Raw genomic sequence first — 9194 nt, forward strand, 5'->3', positions numbered from 1 at the left:
CGGAAAATTTCAAGAAGGTACATGCAACCTTTCCTGATGCAGTCCACACCTATGGATTCCTCTGATTTGCCTTTCTTTCCCATTAGATGGTGATCTCCTTGAAGACAGAGTCTGTATTTTACTTTCTCTGGAATCTCAGAGTGTGACATATTTGGTCAAAACTATTTGTGGAGGGGAAAGAGAAAAGATAACACCAATAAGAAAATGAAAAGAGTTAAAATTTTATCATTCACAGTTCCTGTAACTAGAGGTACTTCTGAGAGAAATACTATAGTTAAATATTCACAATAAGGTACAAAGAAGTGGTATTTGATTATTTCCAGAAAAGAGAATATTTTATGAGAGATGAAGGCCATGGTTTATGGAGATAAATTTAGCACAGTCTGCAGTTTTACCAAATTCTCAAGCTTTCTGCTATACTCTGCATCACTCAGCTCCCTGCTCCTGAGCCCAGGCCCTCCAGTGCAAGAATACGGGAGACACTACTCTTCCTTAGGTAGGCCATTTCACATTCTTACAAGTGGAGTTTTTGTTGTATTATGAATTTGCATGCTATGTATCCACAAACACATCACTTTCCCTTTTTAAACAAAGGACTTAAATGCTAACTAATTTTTTAAAGGGAGAATACTTTGTATTTCATATGGAATAATGAAATAACATTTCTAATGCAGATCACCTTTTCCTTCCTTCCCAGGGACTGGTCTTAATGGGTCCTTATTATCTTTCAAGGAAATTATAAATGGAGCACCATCAGGGAGTGACCACTCAATCCATTTTCCTAATCCCACTAGTGTGGCATTTGTCATTTTTTCCCTTCATGGCTGCCAACAAGCTTTCAGTTTTACTGAGTTCCCTCAAAACACTCCAGGTGCTTTGGGCTTTTGCTTTCTTTTTTACAGATTGGGTTTATTTGCATTGGTTCCAAATGTGACAAAAAGCAAACAAATAATTATCCACATGGTCCAGATGCGGCTCCTGTTGTAACTCAAATGAAAGAGGCCTGACAATGTAGCCCAGCCTCTGCTCTCTCCACAGGCTCCACAGACCCCAGTAGCATTGTCCTGGGAAGCTGCTAGCCTGGCTGATGAGCCCTAATTGCAGGAATGCAGCTCATTGCCAGCAATTATGCAAGGAGAGCTGGGTCAGATGCATTCACTCTGTCTAGCTCATGCTACTACTTTTTCTATTGCTGTATAAAGTTCTAGCCATGATCTCAGAAACAGCATTCCTTGATGGAGGACATTATTTCAGTGGTTTAAACAATAACCATTCCTTCTGGGGTTAGCCTTAAATAAAATTATGAGGAAACGCATCTTAGTCCTTTATTGTTTAGCACTCCAATTTATCTGTGCCATATTCTGATTCCTTCTGGCTTGTCTTTCCATATTCCATACTCCTGGTCAGAAATACCAGATAGATTCTTATCTAAGTTGTCAACTTTGGAAGCAATTTTTTGTTTTGTTTTGTTTTGGTTTTGGAAATTGCTTGGAAAGTACTTGGAGGTTGCTGAATGAAGCTCAGTGGGAAAAGTGCGAGGATCAATTAGCACTGTCTGCTATGACATGTGACATCTATTTTACAGATGCCTCCTCCAACACACCGTCTAGAAGAGATTCTTCCAAAGTAGCCCCTTTTCAACTATTTTAAGGTATTATGCTGACATGATGACTTCTTAGACAATGACAATGTGGCAAACAAATTTGGAAGCAGTTCCCTGATTCCCCGATTACAGCCAAGGTGGAGCCAGTGAGTATTATGTCCTCCATCTCTTTTTCAAAGCAGTGGAAACAGCTCGCTAGCAGGCCAGTTCTGTGGTGGTGGTGGGGTGTCAGTCTTGTTAGCCCACTCTGGAGTTTGCTTTTGAAGTCTTTCAACCCTTTCCATAAGCACTTATTTTACTCCTAAATAGCTAAAATGGTTTCTGTTATCTGCAAAGGTCCCCTGACTCATAAAGACTGAAGCATCTTACATGATTATGAAAACAAGACCACAAGACACTCAGAGAAGCAATGAAACTATGAAGTTGTGCCAGCCTTACCTTCAGCCTAATGTTGTTCCTAGAATTTACGACCCCTCATAATATTTCCTCATACATGACAAAACTATCTCTCAGGGTTCAATTCTAATTTCACTTTATGAAGCTTCCTGATAACCTCAGCCTCATGAACTATCATCTAAGCAAAATGAGACGTTCTCTAACCACGTGACAAACGTGTTGCCTATACTTTGAGCACTTTTTCTCTTTAGTCTTATATACTTTTTTAACCTGAATCCTTGTGAGGCTGTGGAGTCCTCAAAAGTTTGGGTTGTAAAGATACAATTTCCTCTTTGGGTGAATTTTCTGTGGGTTTATTCAAGCTCTTCTATTCACACACTGATCTTAGCACAGATGCTATAATCTGGTATATTTTCAATAATGCCGCATTAATTGGATCAAAATAATTCAAAATCAGCTTATCCTAAATTAAAATGTATAACTTATTGCTCTTACCTATAACCTATTATAGTTTAATATACAGGAATTAATCTCTAATGATGGAAGTCTGGTTTTAGTTTAAATGGAGAAGATATTTTTTAATGTGGATCTGTGGGGGCCGATGTAGGAGGAATAGTCAGAGGAGAAAAAGCGTAGTCAAGACAGGCTCTGTCACATTTTTGCTAGCCTCTCAGGTTCATTTAAATCTGCAGCTACCACCTTTATTGAATCAAAATCCTAATTCTTTTGGTGCTGTTTAGACAAGGTTGCTCTCTTTTTATTAGGTCATATTCCCAGAGCCAATATAGAGGGTTGTGAATTCAGGCTATGTAGCTCATCTGCCTGGTTTCAGATTCCATCACTACCATTTGCTACCATTGTGTGACTTTGCATAAGTTTTTTAACCATTGTTTCAGATTGTCTATAAAATGGCAATAATGATAACATATAACTCAATTACATACATGTCAAGAAGAATACCAGAAAGCATGACATACATGTTAATAATTTTTATGTAATGTTTTTTCTGCCGTGAAAATGAATGCATCAAATTCTACTCATAGTTTTAAGATATTAAAGGTATGTATTTGTTATCTGAAAAACTAAAGATAATAATGAGCTCGAATGCCGACTACCCTAATGTTTGCATGTTCTTTTTTGACCTTGAATCCATAAATACAACTTCATTAGCTCCAGTTTGTAACAAATAGAAGAATTAGGTGAACAAGTCTACCTAGCCAGGTTATTCAGAAAGTCTTCTTTTCACCAGTGACTTTCTGTATCAAATGTCTTTGGGGAAGGTGACCTAAAAATAAAATATGATTAGCCTCCTACCACAGTGGCTGGCACAATCAAACTATCATGCTACACACCTTAAACTTATGACGTAGGTCAATTATTTTTCAATAAAGCTGGGGGAGAAAGATATTTTTTGATTGAACAAATAAACAAACATACTGACAAGTAAGTGAATGAGTGAATTAATTTTTAAAAATGTAATGTTTTTGAAATTATGTTCCCCAAGAATGTGCCTCAACAGGTTACTCCAGAGAACTGAAGGATGGGGCTGGTGAAGAGAAAGTTGAATGGCTGGGTGTTTTTAAAGTTTATATATTGAGCATCCGCAAAAGAAGAGAGGATTATAAATCTAAAAGTTTGCCAAGTACTTCTATAGAATCCCAAGGATTTCCCTTCCCTACTCATTTCCTTCTCTTTAGTGAAGTCAAGGGACACCCTCTCTTGATGTCTTAGTATAAATTTGACCCAGTTGTAATGGAGGGAAAAAGCCAACCTTGTTTACATTAATGAAATTGATTGATAAGTTCAGACTATTGGCTTCTTGCAGTATCAGATTTACCAGCCTGGGAGCAGTAACAGAATATTCTATTGCACCCGAAAGGCAGGTCAATAATGGAGTCTGGTTTAGACATGACGGCTGGATGAGGCACACTTCCAGACCAGGCCACTGAGTAGAAAGTTGCCCCTTCTGAGAGGCAAGATACAGATCTTGTTTCCTTTCAAACTCCTTGCTTTAGGGGATGACCACAGGTTGTCTAGAATTCTCACTGAGATGCTTCTCAGCTGAGGACAATTTGTGTGTGTTTTTCCAATTGGCAATGCAAAAGGTCAGAAAAAGATTGGGTCAACTTAAACTTTATAGCAACAAGGTTGCAAGGGGCCCTTTGTGTCTGCCTTTATTATTATCTCAGTGGTTGAAAATGCCCCTCTGTGTTCACTTGCCTTTGGAAGGATAGGAGGAATAATGCAGTCTTTAATTTTGGATTTTACTTTAAATCCGTCCTGCTGTGGTTCTTTTTCCCGTGGGGAAAAAAAGGCAATTTGATGATTTTTGGCACTGCCTAACCAGTATGGAAATGCTGTTTTTGATGTTAAAAACAGGCCGCATCCGTGCTGCTCCTGCTTCAGGTTTGTACGATGGATGTCGATCATCATCTCGCTTTTAATAGTTTACATCATCCATAAAACGGAGAGGCTACTGATTTGCGAATCACTTGAAAAATAAGTAGACTTGGCAAAATTGAACTAAATAGTTGTTAAAATGCTTTTTTGGTGACATTTTTAATGTACTTTTTTTTTTCCCCCACAGTTGGACCAGAAATTTCTAAAGGCTGGTTTTACGCAAAATGTCTTGAAATGTCCTGTTGCAGTCTTGATTAGAACTGGAAGGTGGAGGAGGAACATGTCTGAACAGTGAAAGCCCCGGATCATCTTTAGTGTTTGGAAAGGGACAGCATGAGTTCACAGCCTGTGATCAGGTTCAAGGTCCCTGCTGCCATCGACAGTGGAACTTAGCTGGAACGTATGAGTGAGCCACATCTTACATCGATTTATCTCTGAAGCTTGCTTGCCATTCTCCTTGCACAAGTTTATTTGTTTTTACCAAAAATCAGGGAAAGAACATCCTGTTTAATCTGTAATATGAAGTTATGAAAAAAGTTTATTTTTCCATTTAATTACTTCTTTGCATGCATTTACAGTAATTAGACATCAGATGCAGTAGCTAAAGCAATTTCTATATGTCATCTCAGAGAATTACAGTATAAACATACAGTAAATACTCAATAATCCATGACGAGCTACTTAAAAAGTAATAAGGAAATTTAATTTAAAATGTGGGAGCCCAGATGCATGATGTACTTCAGAAAGAAATGCCCAAAATTACAAAAGAGAGATGCCAGCTTTGAAAATCTGCCACCATTAATTTACTGCCTTTCAGTGTGGGTCACTGGCCACCTCTTCAAATATAACTGATAAATGGTCTCATAAAATGGAAGCCTCTCGACTTCTTTTCCCTCTCCCACTCCTCTCTTTTCTCCTTTCTCACACACGCCCACTGAAAACCCAGGTGACACTGAAAGCCCACTAACCTGACAGCACAAACGTTCAGTTTGTAATAACATCACAGTGGTTAACATCCAGTGACACGCCCTGTCTTCCACTTTTAAAGGTCTTTTTCTCCCCATATTGCAAGACACTATAATAAAATGCATAGGAAATTTGGAACTCATTGGAGCTGAGTTCAAATCTCAGCTTATTACTGAGAAACACTAGGCAAGTTACCTGAATTTTCTGCATCTCAGTTACCTTATGCCTAAAGCAGAGGCATGACTATTTATCAGCGAGTTGTCTGACATAATGTGAGCAAATTATCTACCTGGGGTAGATTCAATATTGACAAAGCTGACTCAGAGAAGTTAAGGCATTTGCTGGGTGTCGCACGGCAACAAATGCTGTTCTTACCTCCTGGTGCCTTCTATACCTTGGTCTCCCTGAATCTGATTAGACATTTTTTGGTGCACACTCTATTGAATTCTGCAACTATAGAAGGTGAAAGCAGAATGGGGCTTCAGGTTACATTCGCTAATATAAATGTTCAATTATACTATAATGTGTCAAATCATTCAAGAGAAACATTAGCCCTATTAGTTTATGGGAAAGAGAAATAATAAGAAAATTGATTCTTGTCTTTATCTCCTATTATTTATGATAAGATCTCCAGCCTATCAGGAAACTTCAGCCAATTGAAAAAAAGCCATTATCTGTTTCAGAGATGACTCCCTTCCGGAAGAAGGGTCAGCCTCAGCAGAGTCACATAGATGAAATCCTTGAGCGCCAGGGCACTGCTCATTTCACTGGGACCCAGGTTATACTGTGTCTTATTCCGCATCTTCCTGTTAACTGTCTCTGGCCTCATCAATCACGGTATATGCACTGCATATTATACTCCCAGTCCCTACTTCTTTCTTTTATCAAAAGTTCACTGCATTTTACTTTTTCCAGGTACATCAGTTCAAAAATGGTCAAGTTATTTAGAACTGGTCAAAAATAGTGGCAGAAATAGCTCCAAAAGCTTCTCCTTCCCTTCCCCAGGGAGCTGAGACAGAATCACTGCCTTCAACAGTTTCCAGGGCTGGGTCCTGTCCTGTTACATGTGTGCTGAGAAATGGCTTTTCCACATTTCCCTGAGGGACAGTACTTCTGAATCCAATTCTGTGAGAACATTTTTTTACCCACATTCTGTCAGGATCCTCCCTCCCTCCCTCTCCCTCTCCTCCCTTCCACCTCTCCCCTCTCTTTCTCTCTCCCTCTCTCTCTCCCTCCCTCTCTCTCTCTGTTCAGCATTCCAGCCCCTTAGTTTTAGTCATGGTTCTACCCTCTCTGCCAGGGGAAATAATCACAATCTCCTTCGTCTTCTCTCCTTGTCACCCTGCCACTGCCATGGCTTCCCTTTGTTGTTCATTTTATCTTGTGCTTTCATGGCTGGTGACTTTATTTCACTTTTGCAGTAATCCTTTCATTTGCATATTACCCAAATATACAAAAGATGTTTAAATTCTAGAATCTTCTGATTTAGATTTGTTTAAAGAGCAGCTTTAGAAATAAGGCACTCTCATTCCTTAAATTATGGGGGAAAAGGTGAGCATTATGAATTTTTTCTAAAGGGGAAAAAGAAAAAAAAAGGCCTGTCTTTACTACTTTTAAATGCAAAACCATCTACAAGTGCAGGTACGGTATCCCCCAGAATGAATACAAAGAAAACCCTATTCCTCCAGGAAAGATTTTGAAATATTTTTTTAAGCTTCTTGAGTTCTTCTGGAGAATTATGATTACAATAAACCTGGGAAATGACTGTTGTTCCAGAATGCCTGCAAAAAGGTTTATTTCATGCCAAAGAGCTTAGCTGATTTGGAATTAAATCAAAAGAGCCTGTGATTCTCTGAGGTTGAGTTCATTGTTATCTGTCGGTAAAGAATGATGGGTCCAGCCAACGTGGTTTCCAGCATGTCCCAGTGGACACCATGTCAGGTTATATTGTGTAAACTGACATGTTGGCAATTTGGCTATATTTGAGGATTGAAACTATTTTGTGACGACCAGGGGACACCCAGTGCAATATTTTGGTAGTCCTTTTTAAGTTGTCGGTAAACCTGCTGCTTCTTTAAAAATTTATTATTATTATTGCTGTTGTTGTCAACACCTACTAAAGGGTACAGAGAGAACCTACTTGCATTCTTTCTCTTTACATTTTCTAATAAACTCTGACATTTCACATATTGCAGAAAAGTTAGTTTCTCATAATACAGTATTATCTCATTACATTTTGGTGAGTAGTCATTTAAAGACTTTAGAGGTTCTAATTTTCAAGGTTCAAATTTAAGAGAGCTGTAATCTAATGCAGCATGATAGCAAAATCTTAGCAAGGTTTTACTACTAGTGGAGTTACCGCACATGAATCAAATGAGGTATGTGGAATATTCAAGAATCGTTCTGTAGCCAGTGTTATAATTCTTTCTTTCCTCTTTCTCTTTCTCCCCCCTCTCCTCTTGCTCCTCCTCCTCAGCCTCCTTCACCTCCTTACCTCTTCCTCTTTGCCAGATCAGATAATTTGATTCAAAACTATAGTATAAAAAATTATAAGCAACTCCTCAGATACATCACTGTTTTCGTCACCCAAAGTCAACATTATGACTAAAGTAACATATCACATCCAGCAACATCTAACCTTCAAAAGCAGAATTAAATATCTATCTGATCAAACAAAATCCATTGGCCCTGTCTTAAAGACTTTAAAAAATAAAAATTAAAAAAAACACCAAATTTATGACTGAACGGTCCTCGGCCATATTCTGCCTCACCTTATCATCTACGAATTAGTGGCAAATTTACTTTAATAACTACTCAGTAGAGCAACAAAAAGGATCAATGCAATGATAAATGGAATACAAATTATTGAGTGCCAGGTGGTAAAAATTGGAATAATTTATATTTACATATATAAATAGTACTATCCAAATTCTCCTAATTTGATGTTGGAGGAAAAAAAAGTCACATACTATAAATTGTAAAGTGCTGTGCAACCGCATTATTCACTAGGATAGAGGTGGAAGTTCTTGGAAGTAATTAAAGGAATAAGAATATAAGATTATATAATGGTAATACCATAAATATGGAGATAATGTTGCATATGCAAGGTAAAAGAGTTAAACCATAAAGAAATACTTAGGAATTTCTCAATTCTTGAAATGAGTAGTTTTACTCTAAAATTAACTTATTCTCATTTCAGAAAGATGGGTTTCCAAGTAAGAAAACCACAGTAACCTTCGCATTTCATTAGTTATGGCATTGTAAAATATGTCTGTTTTGTAGTTTGTGGTTCCCTTCCTTATGGAGATTAGGAGATTAAAACAAATAAACAATCAACCAATCAAACAAAAACCAGCATGGCCCAAGGGCAGAAAGCATTTTAGTAGCACATCTTGGTTTCCTCAAAACAGTCTAGGGTTTAGCCACTGAATCATTAACATCCACTTACTCAGAAGGAAATTACAATTCGTCTAATTAGAGACTTCACCTTGGATTTGCTCATTCTTTGCCCCAAGAGAAAAACCATGCAAAGTATATGCAGGCAAGAAAACCTAAAAGCTTGTCCAAATATTCCACTAGAAAAAACTTACTGCCTGCAGGGCTCACAAATGTATTCAAATATTAGCACAAGGCCCAACACTCTTGTGTAAAGCAGAGAGGACTGACCCAACTACTCCTTCCTGATTTAGATTATAATAACAAATACTTAGATTATAATAGCAAATACTTCCAAGAATTTTGCATATAATAATTTGGTTTCAAATAGTTTATCTGTCCTAAAGTTATATTTAGGTGTACAAACATGAAATTTAAATACCTTTCACGGATT

Source organism: Pteropus vampyrus, unplaced genomic scaffold (assembly GCF_000151845.1).
Source record: "Pteropus vampyrus isolate Shadow unplaced genomic scaffold, Pvam_2.0 Scaffold30, whole genome shotgun sequence".
Classification (NCBI taxonomy): Eukaryota; Metazoa; Chordata; class Mammalia; order Chiroptera; family Pteropodidae; genus Pteropus; species Pteropus vampyrus.